At 39.8% G+C, this 21113-nt stretch overlaps 1 protein-coding gene and 1 pseudogene across 13 annotated transcripts in view; one reads left to right on the top strand and one right to left on the bottom strand.

Moving 5' to 3' along the window:
* PPFIBP1 (PPFIA binding protein 1) overlaps window positions 1-21113 on the top strand; it is a 206241-nt gene that overhangs the window by 67076 nt on the left and 118052 nt on the right. For all 13 annotated transcript variants that reach the window (XM_061417546.1, XM_061417550.1, XM_061417549.1 and 10 more), the window contains exon 2: window positions 6799-6897. The gene's annotated coding sequence lies outside the window, so the exon portion shown is untranslated. The remainder of the gene's footprint in view (window positions 1-6798; window positions 6898-21113) is intronic.
* Window positions 4740-5790, bottom strand: LOC133247981 (GTP-binding nuclear protein Ran-like; annotated as a pseudogene).

Below are 21113 nucleotides of genomic sequence, written 5' to 3'. Positions count from 1 at the left end.
CAAATTTGGAAGATTTAGGACCCCCTCTGAAAGTGAAAGTGTTAGTCGTTTAGTCCTGTCAACTCTCTGCAACCCCATGGACTGTAACCCACCAGGCTCCTCTGTCCTTGGAATTTTCCAGGCAAGAATACTGGAGTGGGTTGCCATTTCCTTTGCCAGGGCATCTTCTGGACCCAGGGGTTCAAACCTGGTCTCCTGCATTGGCAGGCAGATTCTTTACCATTTGAGCCACCAGGGAAGCCCTAGGATCCCTCTGGTAAGTCTATCCTGAAGGCTTTCTAAAGGGCCTGAACTACCTGGAGAGGCCTTGTTTACCAGGGGAAAGATAAGACATTGGTCAGTTCATTTGATTCCTTCATTACTCATGGTAAAAAATAAAGAGTATTGTAACTTTTGTTTTCCCAATATGCCAAGGTTAGCAAATCAGAAAGGTCTTTAAGTGGCTATGGCTGTGCATTTATATTCTTGTTTTAGGTATCTTATCCTATACCATACAGGGTATACTTCATTGTACTCGCCTAATATTTCTAACTAACAAACGATTTGAGTTTTCCTTTTATTATCTGTGACTTTGATGAAATGAAATTATTATTAATTATACCAGCTCAGGACCCATGTTGCCTGAGTTGTGATCCCAGTTTCTCCACTTAATCGCAATGTGATTTTTTGTAAGTTATTTAACCCCTCTCCCTCAGTTTCCTCATCTGTTTGATGGGGATAATAATTTACTTCTGTCTTTCCCAGAATTAAATGAATTTATTGTTCATTTACTAAAAGTAAAATTGTTAGAATAGTATCTGGTACACAAGTTATCAATACATATGACTTCTTATTGTGTTGTAAATGAGGGAAAGCAGCTAAAGGTGAAGTGACTCAGGTAGTTACCCAGTAAGATTACTACACTAGATTGTTGTTGTTTAGTCACTCAGTTGTGTCCAACTCTTTGCACCCCCATGGGCTGTAGCCTGCCAGGCTCCTCTGTGATGGAGTTTGACCCAGTGATTGAGCCCCGGTCTCCTATATTGCAGGCAGACTCTTTACTATCTGAACCAGCTGGGAAGCCCCACTCTAGGATTAGTGTTTCTCATTTCAGGATTTAGTCCACAGAAATAGCTGTTTCCTAAACCAAAGGTCTGGAAACTTTTCCTCAAAGGGCCAGATCAGATAGCAAATATTTTATACTCTGTAGACATTACTGTCTCTGTTGCATCTTCTCAACACTGTCATTGTGTTCTGCAAAAGCAGACATGGACAATATGTAAATTAATGGGCTTGACTGTGTTCCAATAAAATTTTATAAAAACAGGTGGCAGACCACATTGCCCTGCATACAGACTCCTGCTTTAGATGCTTGTCTAACATGAATAGAGCTTCAAATTCCATTTAAAGTATGAAATATGGCATTGTAATAAGCAGTAACTTTACTTCCTAACTCCTGGAGAATTCCATGGACCGTTCAGTCCATGGGGTCGCAAAGAGTTGGACACGACTGAGCGACTTTTCACACTTTCACTTCCCTTCCTAACAATTATTAGTCTGACGTGTTACTTTCCGTTATGATGGTCATGCTTTACAACATCAAAGGGGTTTAGAAGATAAGCAGTAGTGATAAATGTGTTTTCCATCTCAAAGGGATATACAGAAGTCATTTATTTAGTGGTTTGGAGAATTTTCTTGGTATTTGAAATCTGAGATTTGGGCAGATGTTAAGGGTTCGTGTTATTAAATGGATGCAAATATACTGGGTTTTGCTTTTTTTTTTTTTGTAATCTCTGAAAAGGAAAGGTTTGTGAGTCATAAAAAAAGTTGTTTGTAATTATCCTTGTCATTACACTAAGGGTTTTTCTGCTAGGAATGTAGTTTGCATGGGTTTCGATTTTTTGATGGCTTAACTTTTCAGTTTAATAATGTGTTCTTGTTTTTAAATTAAACTTGTCAGTCAGCCTCTTTGTGAGCGGCTGACTGTGTTGGTTAGTTTGTATTTATAGTTATGTCTGTTTCTGAGGAAATGACTAAAGTCTCTTGAATTTGATCAAAACTGCATCACAAAGGGTATCTTTGACTTACTTAAACAAGGCTCATGATGGAAACTCAAAAAATCTCATAGTTCATGTTTATAAATGTTATAATGTATTCAGTCCTGGTTGGGCCAATAATCAGAGTTCTGTGCTGAGGGCAGGCTTGAATGTTCCCAGTGCTTCTTATTAATAGTTAACATGAATTCCTCTGGAGCAAGTTCAGGCAGCACTTTCTTATATAATACTCTTGTAAAAAAGAGTTTTCTAATTTTACATGTGACTTTAAGGTGAGTCTTATAGAACATAGCTATGTCTTCTTCTTCTCCTTAAATTGTTTCACTACTTTTTCTCCTTTATTCCTGTTCAGGTAGTCCTGACATGGAAAGCATCTAGACCTTGTACACGTAATTTCTAACAAGGACCACCCCCCCACCGCCGTTCTCCCCACCTCTGCAATATCCACGAGTCCTCCCCAGCCTAGCTTCATTCCCTCACTGTGAATCAGTCCTCATAGCAGTGGAGGGGGCCCTCATTCTGCTCTTTGTTCAGGGCACCGGGTGGGAAGGAAGGCAGGCCTGGCTCCGGTCGGCTTAGACACAGGCTGACCTGTGCTCTGGGACCCAGGCTGGAACCCACATTTTCCCATAAGGGGCTCTGTTAGAGATGGTGGTTGGGATTTGGTGTGATTATGCTTCTAGATCAGCGGTGTTATGAGCTCATTGGGATTTCTGCCCTAGCTTTTAATGCAATCCCTGTTTAGTTTGAACCCTTCTGTAAGCAGCTTAAGGAACCAATTCTCCAACTTAAATCTTGGATCAAAGTATAAAACAGTTAAAAGTGCAATTATTCTGCCCGCTACCACACATCTATTCATCTCTGCCTCTGTTCTTAGAAACACCTATTGGGTAGGGTTCCCAGACACTGACTTTAAAAACTGCTGATGAAGATTCCTGTTTACTTTTGGAGCACACAGTAGTCTTAAAATCAGGTTTGCTTATGTATGCATCATTAATTTCTTAAAATTTACCTGGATTGGTGTGTATGTGTGGGTCATATATGAAGTCAGTTTTTGGGGAGGTTGAATGGACAGAAGCTGACCTAAGCTGAGAAATTCCTTCAAGACAGCCTCTATCCACCATTCATGCCTAAATTCCATTGCATTTTATTTCAGTGTTAAGCACCTGCCTCTTCTGAAGCTCTTTGTTTGTTTGTTTAATGAAAATGTTCTCAAGATCCATATCCATTAAGTTGTTGGAATCTTTGAGCTGATCCTATTGCTTCTGTGTTTAATTAAGTATGTGAGGTCACTGGCTCTTCAAAAGGACAGAGCGAAGGACACAGCTAAACTCCTACTTCGTAATTTTGTCTAGAACTGGTCCTGATCATATGTACATTTTTTTTTCCAGGCAAAGTAGAAGCAGTATATTTTGTAATTTTCTTCCAAGAATGACTCAAATTCTCTCCCACCTCCAAGTAGCTCCCAAAATTTTACTGTTGCATTTAGGCTTCAGAGTATTAGTCATACTGGCATTCCACGTAAGGTTACAAATACATATCCCTTATGTATCTCAATGAAAGATTTCATCTGATCATGGGAAACTTCATTATCTGTTAAAGTCTGGTTCTGAACTGAATATAGCATAGCGTATACATCAATTCAAATCTGTAAGTGAATCTATTAATATTTATTCAATACTTTAACAAATTAAAATGTACCCAATTTTACCCTTTATAGTCCATTTTTCCATATACTTAAAAGGGATCCTTCCCTACTTTTAGGTAGGAAAGTAATCATTTAAGGATAATGGGACATCTGAAGAACTTTGGTAAACTGAACTATAGTACAGTAGTACTTACAAGAGGAAAATAGCTCATCTTGATTTCTAATTGCTACAGTATGGTATCAGTGAGATCAAACTCAGGCAAGACAGACCCAATTCATGTTTACATGTGGAAACCATACAACGTTAAGTGGTTAATCTACTGAAAGTTTGGCAGTCTGTTCACATCACTGAGAGGCTTACCTAAGACCTACTTTTATGCTGCAGCATCCTGAGGTGTTCTTGCACCACCCAGAAAAATTCTTTGGGGAGAGAAAAATCATCAAAGCTGTGATATATCCATTGAAATCCTTAATCTTTGATAACCTTTAAAGCTTGGGAGTACTTAACAGCAGGTAAACATGGAACATCTTCCTAGAATGCCAACTTTACATTAAACATGTAACATCAAAAAACAAAAAAGTAAATGCACAATTATATTCATATTTAACAGATGAGATGTCCCTCAAGTTCCTGCAACCGTTTGTATGATTTCATTGGACTTTGACAAGCTCTACATTAGAAAATGGTTACTTCTGCCATAAAATGCAAATATAATTAAGGTATCTGTTTGAAACATCTGAAACAGGTACCACCTTTCACAGGTCACATAAATCTCATCTCTAGGTGACACTACCTAAGCCCAAAGGCAGGTGGGGTAGGTGTTATTTTAGCCTAACTATTGATGGTATTTACACCTCTTATCAAATACAATACTGTTGACTTCTCATTACGTTTGTGTGAAATGATTCAAGTATACAGAAAATTAGAAGCATTTAACCTAACTGACTTCAAGTTAAGTGGTAATAGCAAAGGCAATTCAAATAGTAACATGGCACAACTTTCCCTGTTAGCGGTTTTAAATGCTCATTTAAACAAGGGATGAGTTCACTTGCTTAGATATTTGAAATACAACTTTATTCTGATTCTAAACGAAAAGGAATGGGAATGACAGTAACAAACAAGATTCCACCTCTCAATATTGTCATGTGACTATAGCAGTCTTATATCTGAAACTCAAGGAGGAAACAACTGAGTTCCAAAACACCTAAATATGCGGGTCCAAAAAATGAAGGTTTTTTTTTTTAAACTGCCATATTCACTCCAAAGCCCATCCATCTCCTTCAGCATCCAAAGATTAAGCACGTGTTCTGCTTAGCTATATAATAAAGTGGCAAACACGCTGCACCACTGACGTCACAGGACAGTTGCCTATAAAACTAGACTTCTGACGCTGGGCCCCAGCTTCACTTTCTCACAGGTCATCATCTTCATCCGGGAAAGCAGTTGTCTGAGCAACCTCTAAATCGTGCTCATACTGTGCTGCCAAGGCTGGGTCCATGACCACCTCTGGTGGGGCAAGAGGCATGGCGACAAACTCCAAGTTAGGGTCTCCAATCAGTTTCCTAGCAAGCCAGAGGAAGGGCTTTTCAAAGTTGTAGTTTCTTTTGGCAGAAATGTCATAGTACTGAAGATTCTTCTTTTGGTGGAAGACAATTGATTTTGCCTTAACCTTTCTGTCCTTAATATCCACTTTGTTGCCACACAACACAATTGGGATGTTCTCACACACTCATACCAGATCTCTATGCCAGTTAGGCACATTCTTGTAAGTAACTCTTGATGTTACGTCAAACATTATAATGGCACACTGAGCTTGTATATAATAGCCATCTCTCAGTCCACCAAATTTCCCCTGACCAGCTGTATCCCATATATTGAACTTAAATCGGTCCTCTGTTGGTATGGAACACAAGAGGATGGACCTCAACACCCAAGGTAGCTACATACTTCTTCTCAAATTCACCAGTCAGATGACGCTTCACGAATGTAGTTTTTCCAGCACCACCATCACCAACCAAAACAAGTTTGAGCTGAACTTGGGGTTCCTTGGGCAGCCATCGCGATGTTACTTCCAGAAGTGTCCCCGCGCCCATCTGACTGAGCCATATGTACATTTGAAAAGCACATGTGAGATCACATCTCTAGCATTTGACATGGAGACGCTCAACTTTCTCATTTGGATGGAAGTAGTTATGAGATATTGGGACATTGACTATTTGTCAGTATTCCTTCACGAACAGAATATATGATACTACAGTAATGGTGAGGGTATTCATGCCCAAGTATATAGTACTGGGAATTTTTTTCTAAGTATATGCTATTTAAAAGAATTATGGGAATCAGAATCACAAGTCTAAAAAACAGTGTATATGTTTCTACATACTGTTTATGTATTATTCTTGTTGGATAAGAAAATAATAAGTTTCTTCTTTTTTGTAAACCTTAGCAACTAAGCATTGGTGAACTATGATTAATTCATTTACTCTGGAAACGTAAAGCACCTAACCTATTCCAGGTACTTTGTGATAAAAAAAATTAATGATGGTAGTTTTCTGTTGAAATTCAGGTTTCAAGGAATATATGAAGTTGTGGCCAGTAACTGAGGAAGTAAGGAAGAATGAATGCTGGAAGGGGGGAAGGAAGAAAAGGAAGGGAGAGGAAGGAACAGTGGAAGGATAGGTGGAAGGAAATTAGTTAAATCTGTTGGTCCTTAACACATTTTATTGTTTTTATTCATTTTAAATTTTTATTTAATTAAAAATGTATCTATTTGACTGCACTGGGTCTTAGTTGTAGCACATGGATTCTTTGATCTCCATAGTGGCATGCAGGATCTTCAGTTGCAGCATGAGAACTCTTGTTTGCTGCATGTGGAATCTAGTTCTCTGATCAGGGATCAAACCCAGATCCCCTGCATTGGGAACACAGAGTCTTAGCCACTGGACCACCAGGGAAGTCCCACATTTTATTGTTTTTTTTTTTTTAATTGCACACATGTTATCTAGTTTGATGTTCTTTGCTTATATAATAATTCACCATCTATAGGGTCTTTTTTATGGTGTGTCATAGTTTGAAGTTGGTTTTAATTTATCTCCTTTGTATTTGTTTCTTTTCAGTATAAAAAAAACTTCATGGATCAGATTGCTAACAAGTACATGGAAGATTTGAAGAGCTGAAGAAAAAAAAAACTCACTGTTAAACTTGTTTTTTAAAATGTAAGTAAACTCTCTCCTCACTGTTGTTCATTTCTGTATCTTCATAGCCTGCAATTACCTTTCTGTACACTCAGTGTGTAAATTTTTCCCCCAGTAGTAAAGTTGCTCGTCTGCATAGTCTGCTCATAAAGTCTATGATAATTTATGACCCCTTCCTCTCCTTAAAATTTTTTAAATTCTAAAAGTAATATGACTAACATAGAGGGTTGTAGAACTTAGACATGTTGTGACAGTCAGTGAGTAAATCTTTCTTTGGTGTCAAGAGGGAAAGTAGACCTGGTAGCATGTAAAAAGCACCACCCTTTTCGCAAATCCTCTGTTGCTCCTTACCCTACAGGTTCTTTTAGCGCACCATGTGAGTCAGTCAGAATTGTTGGTCAACCTGTTAATGACTCCATAGACTTAGAGAAGTAGGTGTTTCCAGTGTAAGCTTATTTATCTTTTCCTCCTTGTTTCTTTTGCTCTGTAATAGTAGTGATACTTAGCTATGTATTGAACTTCTATTAAAAGACAAGCACTCGACTGATTGAATTCAATCAATATTCATTCAGCAAACGCTTTTTCTGAGTGCTTGTCATGTGCCAGGCACTGCTCTGACACCATCGTCTTGTGCTGCACTTGCGGCAGCCTTGCAAAGTAGGAGCCCATATTTTAGTGATGGTGATCCAGGTGAGTATACTGAGGTTCAGAGAGAGGTAAGGAGGCTACAGACGATCACACAGCTAGGAAGGGGAGGAACCGAGAGTGAACACCATGCTGTCTGACTTTTCTCATTAGCCATTTTCTAAATAATGTTGAAATCCTCATCCTGGCTCAGTTGTTGAGTTCCAGGTTCAGACTGGAACCTTCTGGGTTGTGTTCTTCATAGGAATGTTGTCCTGATTCTTCTAAACCTTGGCTGTAGTCACAACAGGAAAGGAAGTTAGAGAAACATCTTCCCAAGTTTGAGAGGTACTTTTGGTATCTGGAGGGGGAGTTAAGAGATCTAATGTCTAGACTGACCTTTCCGCGAATCTCTGTGTGTCTCTGGGATACTTAACATCTACAGGAAACAGTTACTATTATGCCTGTTAAGGAGAGCAGACCAGATGTTCTCCAGGGTCTCTTTCAGTAGGCTTTTTATTGAAGTATCTTATACACAGAACAAAGTACACAAATTGTAAGTGGATGGCTTGATGGAATGATTGTTACACAGTGCACACATCTGTGTAACCAGTGCAAGAAAACAGAAAATTACCAGCCCCTCCTACTCTCCTCCCCTAATGCTCCCATGAGTAACCAATTTCCTGATTTCTAATGCCATTGATACAATTTTGCCTATTTTTATCATTTATATAAATAGATCATATAGTTTATATTCTTTTGTGTCTGGCTTATTTTGCTTATTATGTTTGTGAAATTCCTGTATGATATTGTATATAATTAATTTATTTCATTCTCCTTAACTATCATGCTATTCAGTTGTACATGTATTTTATAGTTGCTGGCTATTTTGGTAGTTTCCAGTTTGGATGTATTACAAATAGTGCTCCAGGGAATGTTTTTGTGCACATCTTTTGGTGATGATTTTATTTTGGTCAGGGACTAAGTTCAAGTAATTTGAATTCAGCAGCCCTGTGGAGTGATGTTGAGGTAAGCGTCTTTGAAAGCAGACAAGTGGATTTTAGGAAGGCAGGTGATGTGTCTGCTTCAGCATGATGTTCTGAACGTTGCTGGTCAGGAATGTGAAATCCTCTTGAGGGTGTGGCTGGGCAGAAGCCCTGTATGATAAGCCTGTGATGTGGTAAGGTTTGCTCTCCTGGCAGAGGAGGGCTTTGATTCGTTTCAGGAAGGGACGATAGAAGAGAGAAGTCAGATCCAGAAGACAAATGTGTATGGACTACCCTGGAAATGGTTAGGATATGTCAGCCGCCAGATCAAGAATCTGGAAAAGTGATAACCTAGGGGAAGAACCAGCTTATAAGACCTGAAGAGTCTAGGAAATGAACAGAGAAATAAAAATTGATTTCAGCAGGCAGGCGGGAGCTCTCAAAGCATTTTTAGACAAATTTATTAAGTCTGATGAAACTGTTGGTCTCTCAGTTGTGTCCGACTCTTTGCAACCCCATGGACTGTAGTCCACCAGGCTCCTCTGTTCATAGGATTCTCCAGGCAAGAATACTGAAGTGAGTAGCCACCCCTTTCTCCAGGGAATCTTCCTGACCCAAGGATTGAACCTGAGTCTCCTGCACTGCAGGCAGATTCTTTACTATCTGAGCCACAAGGGAAGCCCTTGTTAAGTCTAACTCCTGTTTTAAGGAAACTTTGAAAAACCAGTCCCTAAAGTATGAGTCAAGAATGAACTTAATGAAATTACCAAACTAAGAACAAATGTATTTTTCAAGTAAATACAGGATGTGAGTATGTGGGCTTTGCCAGGAGACTGTTCTGTGTCAGATCACAGCTTCACTTTCTTTCCCTGTAATCTTTCCCACCAGCTTCCTGATCTGTAAAATGGGGATATTGACACACCCACCTTGTAGATTTCCTGTGATAGGGTACTTCCACAGTGCCAGGAGTGTGCTGGGTGCATTGCACTGGCACTAAAAGTGATAGCCATTATTCTTACTATTTTTCTGATTTTTACTGTGACTGATATTATGTGTTTGCATCGGATACTTGGTAGAAGTTTTCAGATTATTTTTTTAAAGTATGAGATTAACATAGTTTTTTTTGAAGCGTGGAGAACACTAACAAATGTATTTTCCGACTTGCCTCGCCTTAAACTGAAACTCAGAGGAAAGCTGAAGGGAAACATTTGTCTGTGTCCTTGGCAGGTCCCTCCCCAGCGTGAGTCAGTAAAGACACTTCTGCTTGTTGCAACTGCTGTACTTGGTTGTTTCAAGAATAGACCAGACGAGCTAAGATTCACAAGAGAGCTGGGTCATTTTGCACAAAGGAAAATCATGATTTTATTTATTTCACTCTCAACTCGTATCAGGCATTTTGCAAATAAGTGTGTGTATGTAGCAGGGAGCTTTAGTGAGAGGCTCTGTGGGTGATTCACTACAACCGCAGCTGGTATAGGGTGTCCGTTCCAACTGACTGTGGCTAGTGACGTCTTTCCACCTGTTGGTAAATTCTGGACTAACTTTTGGGGCGTCCGTTGTAGATTAAGCATAATTTTGCCCTCGGTGAGATTATGATCTCACAAATGAATATTTGTTCTACGAAGGAAACTTTTAGAGTGAGTTGAGTCTAAGACAACATTTGACCCAAGACTTTGAAATTCTAGTTCTGACTTCTCTACAAATGATCTGTGGGATTTCAGGTATAGCATTAGTCCTGAGTCTCAGTTTTCTCATCTGTAAAATTAGAAAGTTAGACTTTGAGACAAAGGAAGATTCTGTGAATCTCTAAATTTAATAGTATCTAGTTTGGGGTGTAGTTTTATTTTTCTAAAAGCTGTATTCTTTCATGGGTTTCCCCAAGTCAGAAGGTCTTATGACAGCAGATTTCAGCACTTAACGATAGTAGAGGAAGGAACAGTTTTAAGATATGACCTAAATTCACAAAACAGTTAATGTCCACTGCAGATAAAAAACAAATGACCTGACTGTTGTGATTGATGTAAAGTTATGTGAGTATATATAAATCCACTTTCACACTGGCATTTACTTTAACCAGCTTTCATACACTTGCTTTATTCATTAAAGGATGTTTATGTTAAACAACATAAATAAATATTCAAGACATTGTATATGGCATAACTGGATTATGGAAACTGTGTTGGCTTTATCTCATGTACGTATGTAAATTCTCAGTTCTCACATTACAGTCCCACAGTTGGGTGTGTCACTAATTTGAGTTTGTTTTGTTGTTCCACATGTTGAAGAAATTATATGGTAAAAATGATATTTGAAAATGAAATACTGGATTCAATTGAATTAATAAGAATCCTAAATAGTGTTATCATTATTACTTTTAAGTAATACTCAAGATAATTGCTTTTAGGTTTTGAGCCCTATGTTCTTATACCCAGGGGTTCTTGTTGTTCAGTCCCTAAGTCGTGTCTGACTCTTTGCGACCCCAGGGACTGCAGCATGTGAGGCTTCCCTATCCTTCACTATCTCCTGGTGTTTACTCAAACTCATATCCATTGAGTTTGTGATGTCATCCAACCATCTCATCCTCTGTCACCACCTTCTCTTCCTGCCTTCAGTCTTTCCCAGCATCAGGGTCTTTTCCAATGAGTCAGCTCTTCGCATCAGGTGGCCAAGTATTGGAGCTTCAGCTTCAGCATCCATCCTTCCAGCGAATATTCAGGGTTGATTTCCTATAGGATTAACTGGTTTGATCTCCTTGTAGGCCAAGCGACTCACAAGAGTTCTCCAGCACCACAATTTGAAAGCATCAATTTTTCAAATTTCACCACAATTTGAAAGCATCAACCTTCTCTATGGTCCAACTCTCACATCCATACACCCAGGCATATGCTAATAGCTGATGCAGGAGGGCATGTAGGGAATATTTAAAGTAAATGGAGAACTTTGGAATATTTGTGCTTTGACCCATTTATTTGTTCTGGCGACTGGCAAACAGAAGAAATACCATTTGCCTAGTGTGCAGGCAACACCCTGGTCTCTCTGATGTAATCACGGGTGATGGTGGTGAAAGCTCTCTGGTTATACTAGCCTTGAGGCTGAATAGACCAAGTACAGGAATGAGGTGGGGGCTCATCAAAGCCTCTTCATCAGGCGGAGGAAGGCTGTGGGAATGTGCAGGTCATTCCTGAGGCTTCCCATGGGATCATTCTACCTGCTCGTGCAGTGGTTTCTAAGAGGCGATTTGTAGCCACTGAGACAGTGTCCTTTCCCAGAGAACTTCCCCTTTTGTGCTCTCTGTGCCCTTCTTCCAGTCTCTATCATTTTATCTATTTATTTTTCTTTGGCCTGTGCTGGGTCTTCATTGCTTGTGGCAAGTGGGGGCTACTCTGCATTGCAGTGCACAGGCTTCTCATTGTAGTGGCTTATCTTGTGGAACACAGGCTCTAGGCACGCAGGCTTCAGTAGTTGTGGAGCATGGGCTTAGTTGCCCCAAGGCATGTCGAATCCTCCTGGACCAGGGATCAAATCTGTGTTCCTGCGTTGGCAGGTGAACTCTTAACCTCTGGACCACCAGGGAAGGTCCCTATCACTTTAATTATTACGTGGGATTTGAAGTTTTTTAACTCCTGACTACATATTTTGGACCAAATATTCCTTATTCTAGACAATTTGTACTAAACATTCTGAAAATACTACTTGGAGATGGCTACCTTGTTTGGAGTCATGTGTCACATATGTGGTTTTGTCTTGCGCTTCTTTGATTCATCATACCCTGAGAGAATACATAAATAAATTTATTCATTAAATTTATGGAAGCTTTTCCTTTCCATTTTTCTTCCCTCTAGTAATCTCTCCCTGTCTCATGAAGTATCTAAGATCACCTTTGCAATCAAATGGAAATTTAGCTGGGCTGTTAGAATCCCTTAAGCATCCCTGAGTGTGAGCGTGAGTAGATGGAGTTGAAGGGCTGCTTGAAGTTCTTGTCTCAACTGGCTGAAGTCATAGTCATCTATTTATTCTTGGTTGTTCCTTTTCCCCTCACATATTGGGAAACTGGTGGTCAGTGCCTTTGACTTTTTCTCTCCTTAATCCAGATACGCAAGAGGGTAACTGTTGACAGAGAGAAGGAAATGTTTACATATTTAAATAACCAATATGTAGGGGGCATGTGTGTGCAGGCTTGTGCGTGCACAGGCTCTGTAACTGCAAGGTGGTATCTGTTTCTCTTAAGTCGCCATGCATATCCATAGTTAACGAGGAGGCCCTAGCATCTATGATGGCACTCAGGTATGTATTTTCATCAGTGTTTAAGGAGGAATTAGGTTGGTGGGAGTTCTGACTCCTATTTTAGTGGATCTATGGTTTAAAATTATGATATTTTCACTGATATATTTAAAATGGATAACCAACAAGGACCATGGAACTCTGCTCAATTTTATGTGGCAGTCTGGATGGAAGTGGAATTTGGGGGAAATAGATACAAGTTTATGTATTGGCTGAGTCCCTTTGCTGTTCACCTGAAACTACCACAACATTGCTAGTGGGCTATACCCCAATACAAAATAAAAATAAATAAAATTGTGATGTTTTGGGGAAACCTGGGTTCTGGCACCAGAATTTCAGTTAGCCAGGATCTCCATAGCTTTGAGAGTGAAGAAGTGAGATAAGTATTTTCAGTCATTCTTAAATCCATTACTTAGTAGCTCAGGGCTTTGTGCTGAAGTTAAAGCTCCAATACTTTGGCCACCTGATGTGACGAGCAGACTTGTTGGAAAAGACCCTGATTCTGGGAAAGACTGAAGGAAAAGGAGAAGAGTGCAGCAGAGAATGAGAAGGTTGGACTGCATCACTGACTCAGTGGATGAGTTTGAGCAAGCTCCAGGAGATAGTGAAGGACTGGGAAGCCTGGCAGGCTGCAGTCCCTGGGGTTGCAAAGAGTCAGGCATGACTTAGGGACTGAACAGCAACAAACACAGGACTTTGTGCGTCAGAATCACAGAACTGAAGTTGGATCCTCAGGATGTGTTCAGTGTTCCTTACATACTGTAATGCTGGCCTCTCCCAGAGATGCCCCAACCAAGAGGCGACTTAAATTAGGGGTGTGGCAGTTCACAGCCATTGTAGCAGGATCCATTTAGTCTTCAGGCAAAAAGAAAGTGTTCTATCTCCTTTTAAATATTACATTGCATTCAGAGTTTGAAATAGCCTTGACAGTTTCCTGTGGCCATTACCTGGAACTGAGGTGTAGTGCCTTACTGATAACTGACTCCTGCGTTCGGTACAATAATTGTGTTTGTTGTCTGTGTTTTAAGTTTGTATTTCAAAATACATGTTGTTGTACCATCATCTTTTCTTGTTTGTTTGTTCGTCTATATTTTATTCTCTTACCTTTGTAGTGGTAATTATGCTTGGCTTTGGATACTTGTGCCATTTGATACTGAGATGAAGAGATTTTAAAAGAAAAGGTCATCAGCTGTCTTTCTGGGCTATTCTGGGCATTTTGTACTATATTTATTTTGGGCCCAGCTTTTCTTGCCCTTGGTTTCTGATTTGCTGTTCCTCCTCCTTGCCTTGGCCTCTCATCTTGCCTGGAAGCATTTCAAGAGATCTGTTTGGATGACTGTTTTGTTTAACAGATAAATACTATCTCAACCTAGGGAGACAGTCAAGACGACAGGATGGAACTCTCCATTAATGCTTCTGGATCTAAGGCATGAAATCCCTGGAGCAGAGAGTCTGGCCTCTTAGTATAGTATACTCATGTCGGGAAATTGTTTCATGCTTTGAGATTAACTTTTACAAGGGAAATGTGGGATTCTGGGGCATTCTCAAAAGTTTTGCATAATTTGGTGGGACTTAAGTAGTCTTACTGTTTATAAATTTTTGTAAATTAAAGAATGATTATTTGACTAAAAAAGTGGGCTTTTTGGTTCTTCAGGGTCTAAATTGATCTTAGCTGAAGTCTGGCACAGACTACTCCTTTCAGGGAGCTTTCACTCAGATTATTGGGGTTCTCAAAAAACCAAGTATTGTATAAAGCAGAAAATAAATGGTCTTCAAGGAGTATCAGGCCTTTAAGCACAAGACGTCTCCCAAGAGAAAACGGTAATGCCCCCAATACCCATTTACTTTGACCTTCTTTGGGAGACTGTGTCTGAGTGACTCTTCAGGGACAGAAAAAACCAACTAAATCTACTGAAGTGTTACAATACCCGGAAGGTGGTTTCTTTTTTCTTTTTTGTCATTTCTTTAAAAAAAATTCAAATACAATTGACATAAAGTAATGTTAGTTTTGGATATACTTACAAGATGGTTTGACATGTGCATACATTGTGAAATGATCAATGGACATGAGCTTGGGCAAACTCTGGGAGATAGTGAAGGACGGGGAAGCCTGGTGTGCTGCAGTGCACGGGGTTGCAAAGAATCAGACACAACTGAGCAGATGAACAACAGCAACGACAGTGAAGTGCTCACCATGATGAGTCTGGGAACCATCTGTCCCCAAGGTTCTTATAACACCATTGACCATAATTCCTTATGCTGCGTGTCACATCCCCATGACTTGTTGTATAACTGGAGGTTTGTACCTCTCAATCCCCTTCACCTATTCCACCCACCTCCACATCCTCCTTGCTCTGACAGCCAGCCATTCATTCTCTTTATCTCTGAGTCTGTTTTCATTTTGTTTGTTTGTTTTTTAGGTTCAACAGAAGTGAGATTATGTGATATTTGACTTTTTTCACTTGGCAGAAAGTGAGTTCTGCGTCCTCACTTTGTGGTCTTACTGAATCCTCAGGAGGTAGAGCTGGAAAAAAAAAAAAAAAAAATCAGTGTGTTATGGCTGGTTCTTTGCACTGAAAATCCAGCTGATTCTGGTTATTTGTAGTAGTTACTGTCTGTAAAGTTGCCAGAACTCTGGATTAGAGCTTCCTGGGCCATTGCTCCTAGGGGATACACAGGCTTAGGTTCCTGTGAGCGCCTGTCACAGTGTTTTCCCAACTGACCAGTTCATAACCTTCTTTCTGTTAAAAGGGACCTTATTTCATGTTGTTGATACATTAACATTGAACTCACGATGAACAGCACTGTAACTCATGCTTGAACTAGGCTTATCTGACACATGCATTTTCTCTACCAGGCTCATCACAGCTTTTCTTGCACTTAGAAATGCTGAAGTGCTTGGGAACCATCTTTTTTTTTTTTAACTTTTATTTTTTATTTTATTTTTTAAATTTTATTTAATTTTTAAACTTTACATAATTGTATTAGTTTTGCCAAATATCAAAATGAATCCACCACAGGTATACATGTGTTCCCCATCCTGAACCCTCCTCCCTCCTCCCTCCCCATGGGAACCATCTTAAACACTGAAATCACCAACCAAAAGCATGTGAGTGTGAAACATGACACAGGATAGATCATGGAAAGGACACTTACTTAATTTTTTTTGGCCTCACCATGTGGTATGTGGGATCATAGTGCCCTGACCAGGGGTCAAACCTGTGTCCCCATCAGTGGAAGCCTGGAGTCTTAACCACTGAACTGCGAGGGAAGTCCCTGGGACACTTGTTTGTAGTAGGAGAGCTGAGCTGAAACAAGAAGGCAGAGCATTGCCTTGTTCAACCTCAGCTGGGACTGTGCACATGGGCACTCAGATTTTTTGCTGCTCTGTGTATGGCCATGAACAACAGCAGAAGCACCATTGATAATGGTTTGGGGGTTACAAATAAATTTTAGCTAGTGGGAAAATTCATAAACATCTACTGTATAATATAAGCAAAATAATCCCAGATATTGTAGCAGGAATCTCCCTCAGCTCAGCTTTATAGCTCATGTAGAAAGCCAGTCATTCAAGGTAAAAATGTATTTCAAGTTGGTACTATAACCAATATCCAGAACACATTTTTTAAATAGCTTCATGAAAAAGTGAAAAAGTGAAAGTGTTAGTCGCTCAGTCGTGTCCAACTTTGCTTACCCCATGGACAGTAGCTCACCTGGCTCCTCTGTCCATGGAAATCTCCAGGCAAGAATACTGGAGTCGGTTGCCATTTCCTTCTCCAGGGGATGTTCCTGACTCAAAGGTCAAACCTAGGTCTCTTGCATTGCCAGCAGATTCTTTACCATCTGAGCCACCAGGTAATCCCAGCTTCAAGTAAAATGAAGGCTAATTAGTGACTCCCTTTGTTGAATATAAACGACAGTTAACGCCTCTGATGCACTTTGAACATCCTGTAGAATAGGAATAACCTCTTGTGTATCCTCCTGTCCCTGGCATGAAAGGTAATAATGGCCAGCACATAGTGGGACCTCAGAAAGTGAATGAATACTAAATAAATGAATACTAAATAAACTCAGTAAGTGAATGAATACTAAATAAACGAAAGAGCCGGGAGAAATCTGTTCCATGGTGCCTGGGTGCCTGAGGGCACAATAGGAATCTAGTGCATCATTTCAACTTAGATAATTTCCTGTCCATTGTGTTCATTAACTCATGTAAATGCTTATTAACCATCAGAGAGAGTAGTGTCTTGGATCTGGTATAGCATGGAGGGCATCATAGCTGGGCCTGAGGATGGAACAGGAATACCACCAACCATTTTGAGAAAACTACTAAAAAGAGCTGGAACTGCATTGGACTTCTTCCATCTCACCATGGAGCTAGGCTGGCAGCATCTTTTTTTCTAATATTCCTGATACCGACTTCTCTCCACTTTAACCTTGCTCCCACACTGCTGTTATTAAAAACCTCTCTCTAGGACATGGATTTGATCATGTCAGTCTGTTGTTTCAAGAACTCCATTCTCCCCTAAGAACCAATTCAAAGCTCCTTAGTGACCTGGCTCCATCCCTCTACCTCAGACTTCAGTCTCTTATCATTGCACCCATGCTCAAGCTAAATTGGACCCATCACTGGAACCCGGCCATGCCTTTAGAAGTTACAGTCGTTGCATAGTGTTGCCTGCTCCTTCACCCAGCTCTTCCTTTCAGCCCTAGCTCAAACACAGCCCCTGTGCTATGTCTGGCAAGATACCAGTCTCTCCCTAAGTAGACTCACATGTTAATGTTCAGTAAACATATTTGAATGAGTCAGTGTATCTAAATATTATGTAGAACAGTGCTCCTGTTCTACAGGACTTTCTCGAACCAGGGACTAATTTGGTGAAAGAGAACTTTTCCAGGGAGCAGGGGGTGGGGTGAGGGGTGGTTTGGGGATGATTCAAGTGTATTACTTTTATTGTGTACTTGATTTCTAATCTAATGCTTCTGCTGATCTGAAGAGAGGTACCGGTCCTCAGGCTAGAGGTTGAGAACCCCTGATCTAGAGAAAACAGGAAGCTTTGAAATGTCTTTAAAATAAAAAGGAGAGGCTAGACCTCAGTTTCTACTAAGGCAAGTAAAAAGCTGTGGCTGCCTTTTTATTAAGTAGCTTTGTCTGTTGTACAGAACTGAGCTTTTCCACTCAGGGAACACCTACACTCGGCCACACTCCACAGCCCCCAATATAAACATCCAGGGACTGGGCTTGATTAAAGTAGAAGCAAGTGAAATTTTATGTGTGCGGAAATTACATTCAATTTCAGATATTATCTGTTTCAATTATTTCCTGCAGATTAACCATTTCAAATATTCCAAATATTTATCGTGGAGCTACTATGTATTAGAAACTGGGCCAGGGGCTTTGACGCATAAAAAAGATAAGCAGAACGCAGGGACTTTGTCTAGTGGGATGAAAAATGTGGAAGCACATTTCTGTAAAACAGGATAAATTATACACTTACTTTACTGCAGGTAGTGATGGTCGCACAAAAGAAGGTGAGGCTTATTTTCAACCTGCTCAGTTCCATAGACGAGCTTGGATTTAATGTGAGCCTTAAAGGGTGCATTTGGGAGTAGGTAGGTGGCAGGGTAGACTGAAGGAAGAGCGTGGTTAGAGCGGTTCCAAGGGGAGGGAACCTTGTGAACAAAGGCACTGAGGCAGGGAAGTACAGGGAGCAACAGCAGGAATAAGTACAGGGACTAGTTCAGGGAATGCAGGGCTGAGGGAGGAGCATTGTTAACTAAGACTGGGAAAGCGCAGCATAATCTGCTGTAAAGAAACGTAATGGCATGGACTTCATGCTGTAGTCATTAGGAGCCACGCACAGTTTTAAAACAAAGGAAATACAAGACAGCAAGAGCAGCTGCTAAAATTTGTCAACATTTACTAGGTGTCAGGCACTTTTACTTAATCCTTACTGCAGTACTTTGAGGTGAGTACTATTAGTGTCTCATTTTATAGAGCAAATGGAAAGCCCAGAGAATTTAAGTAACTTTCCCAGGATCTACCACAAGTAAGTGGGGGACCTGGGACTCGAAGCCAGCAAGTTTTATTTAAGAACTTGGTTGTGAAGCTGAATGTGTAGGGTTTAGGGAGTCTCTGAACTTTCTCAGTTGTTTGCAAAGTGTTTATATATGAATATGTGCATTTGTTTAAGAGAACATCTAAACTTTAATCATATGAAAAGTATGTTCCATAAGAGGTTAATTAAGAAAGACTATGGTAGCCCTCTCTTTTGCTCTCTAAAGTCCCTCAGGATGTTCAATGCATTATACAGTGACTTTAGGCTTGTGTTGCTTCTTACATTGGAAGAAGCAGAAGAATATAGCACCACTCAAAATGAAATGTCACAGCAGTTTGTAGGAATTGTTATTATAGTATTATAAGTGGCAAGCTCTTCTTGATCTGTGAGAAACATGGAAAATGCTCAAGAAGTTCTTTGGAGAGTAAACATGAGCTATCCAGACCTTAAAATTTAAGATAATTTTTAAAAGATTTTTTTAATGTGGACCATTTCTTAAAATCTTTATTGAACTTGTTACAATATTGCTTCTGCTTTATGTTGGTCTTTTGGCCATCAGGCATGTGGGATCTTAGCTCGCCAACCAGAGATAGAACACACACCCCCAGCTTTGGAAGGTGAAGTCTTAACCACTGGACTGCCAGGGAAGTCCCAAAATTTGTGATAATTTGAAGGCAGAAAGCCTGGGTCTACATTGGACAAACATCATTCTTACAAAAGCTAAATAAACTCCTCAAATTTGCAATGTTTTTGAAAAATGCCTAGATGCTAATCTTCTTCAACTGTTCCAGTTTGTCTTTTTACAGTTAGAGGGACTTAGGGGATGAATATTTATTAGCCTATGAGACTGTAAATTCCTTGTGGCCAGTAGTGAATTCAAAGGCAAGTGTCAGATGAATGAATCCACATTAAAAAATTGCCCAGTTTATATCACTTGAGAAATTAAACCAATACCTAAGTTTTGCTTAGAGTGAAAAATATTAATGATTTAAATATGCACATCTTTAAGATGTTACTATCACTAATAACTCAGATGATAAAGAATCTGCCTGTAATGCAGGAGACGTGGGGTTCGATCCCTGGGTCAGGAAGATCCTCTGGAAAAGGAAATGGAAACCCACTCCAGTATACTTGCCTGGAGAATCCCATGGACAGAGGAGCCTGGTGGTCTACAATCCATGGGGTTGCAGAGAGTCGGACATGATGAGCAACTAACACATCACACAGGCACAGCAAATATGATACTTTAATAACAGAGATCTGGATTCCCTACTTACTGGAGTTTTTTTTTAACTCCATCTTTGTTTTCACGTTCTCTGTTTTGTATTTTTTTTTCCTGAACTGCTTGAAAGCAGTTCATAATATATAGCCCCCATTCAGATTTCTCCAATGATTAAAAAATATATTTTATCATAGTTTTGTAGCTTTGGAGGATTCAATAAGGATGGTAAATAGCAATTGGTTGTCAGATCTCTTTTTGTCTTTCTTGAATTATCTTGTCTCCCTCCTTTTTTTGTTTGTTCTTGTTTTGTATTTCATGACATTAACATGTTTGAAAAGTCTAAAACATTTGTCTCAAAGTGTGTCTTTCAATCCGGGTTCATCTGAGTGTTGGTTTCCTAATGACTAGATTCAGATTCAACAGTGCTAGGAAGAATACACCGCTTCTCTTTAGAACGTATGTGAGAGTTAATCACTGGATTAAGTTGGTGTTCACTGGACCTCTCATTGTACAGGTACCCAATAACCTTAATAAGTGAGCTGTGGGGTAGTTCTTCAGGAGCATGTGCGTATCTTGTTCCCCGACACTCAGTCATTCATCCAGTGTTTTTAACATTCATCTTAGATCGTTATATGAATCAGTGACCAGGTTGGTGGTTGCAATATGGTAGTAACTGAATTTTTGAAAGTTCCTTTACTAAAGAAAATTTCTCCTTTTTACCCCCATCCCTGTTTGGAAAAAATCTAGACCCCAAAGACAGGTGGCAGAGGAGCTGACAAAAGTGAAATTCAAAAACAACCATCCAAACACGTATTATTACTTTCCGTGTCAGAAGTGTTTTATTTTGTGAGTAGATGTATAGGAAGAAAGTTCTAGGAAAGAGAGAGAGAGAGAAAGGTGTGTCTTTTAGTTTGGGGGATTTGCCCTTAAAATAATAAATCTTTGTTGGTACAGATGAAGAACAGCAAAACAAATCACCTTTCTGATTTCCTTCTAGACTGAGAGCATTCAATTGATAATGAGATGAATTTTCATTCAACGGCCACAATCTGAAAAGATATTTCA

The sequence above is a fragment of the Bos javanicus genome, chromosome 5 (genome assembly GCF_032452875.1).
Source record: "Bos javanicus breed banteng chromosome 5, ARS-OSU_banteng_1.0, whole genome shotgun sequence".
Taxonomy (NCBI): Eukaryota; Metazoa; Chordata; class Mammalia; order Artiodactyla; family Bovidae; genus Bos; species Bos javanicus.
This window is presented reverse-complemented; position numbering and strand designations above follow the sequence as displayed.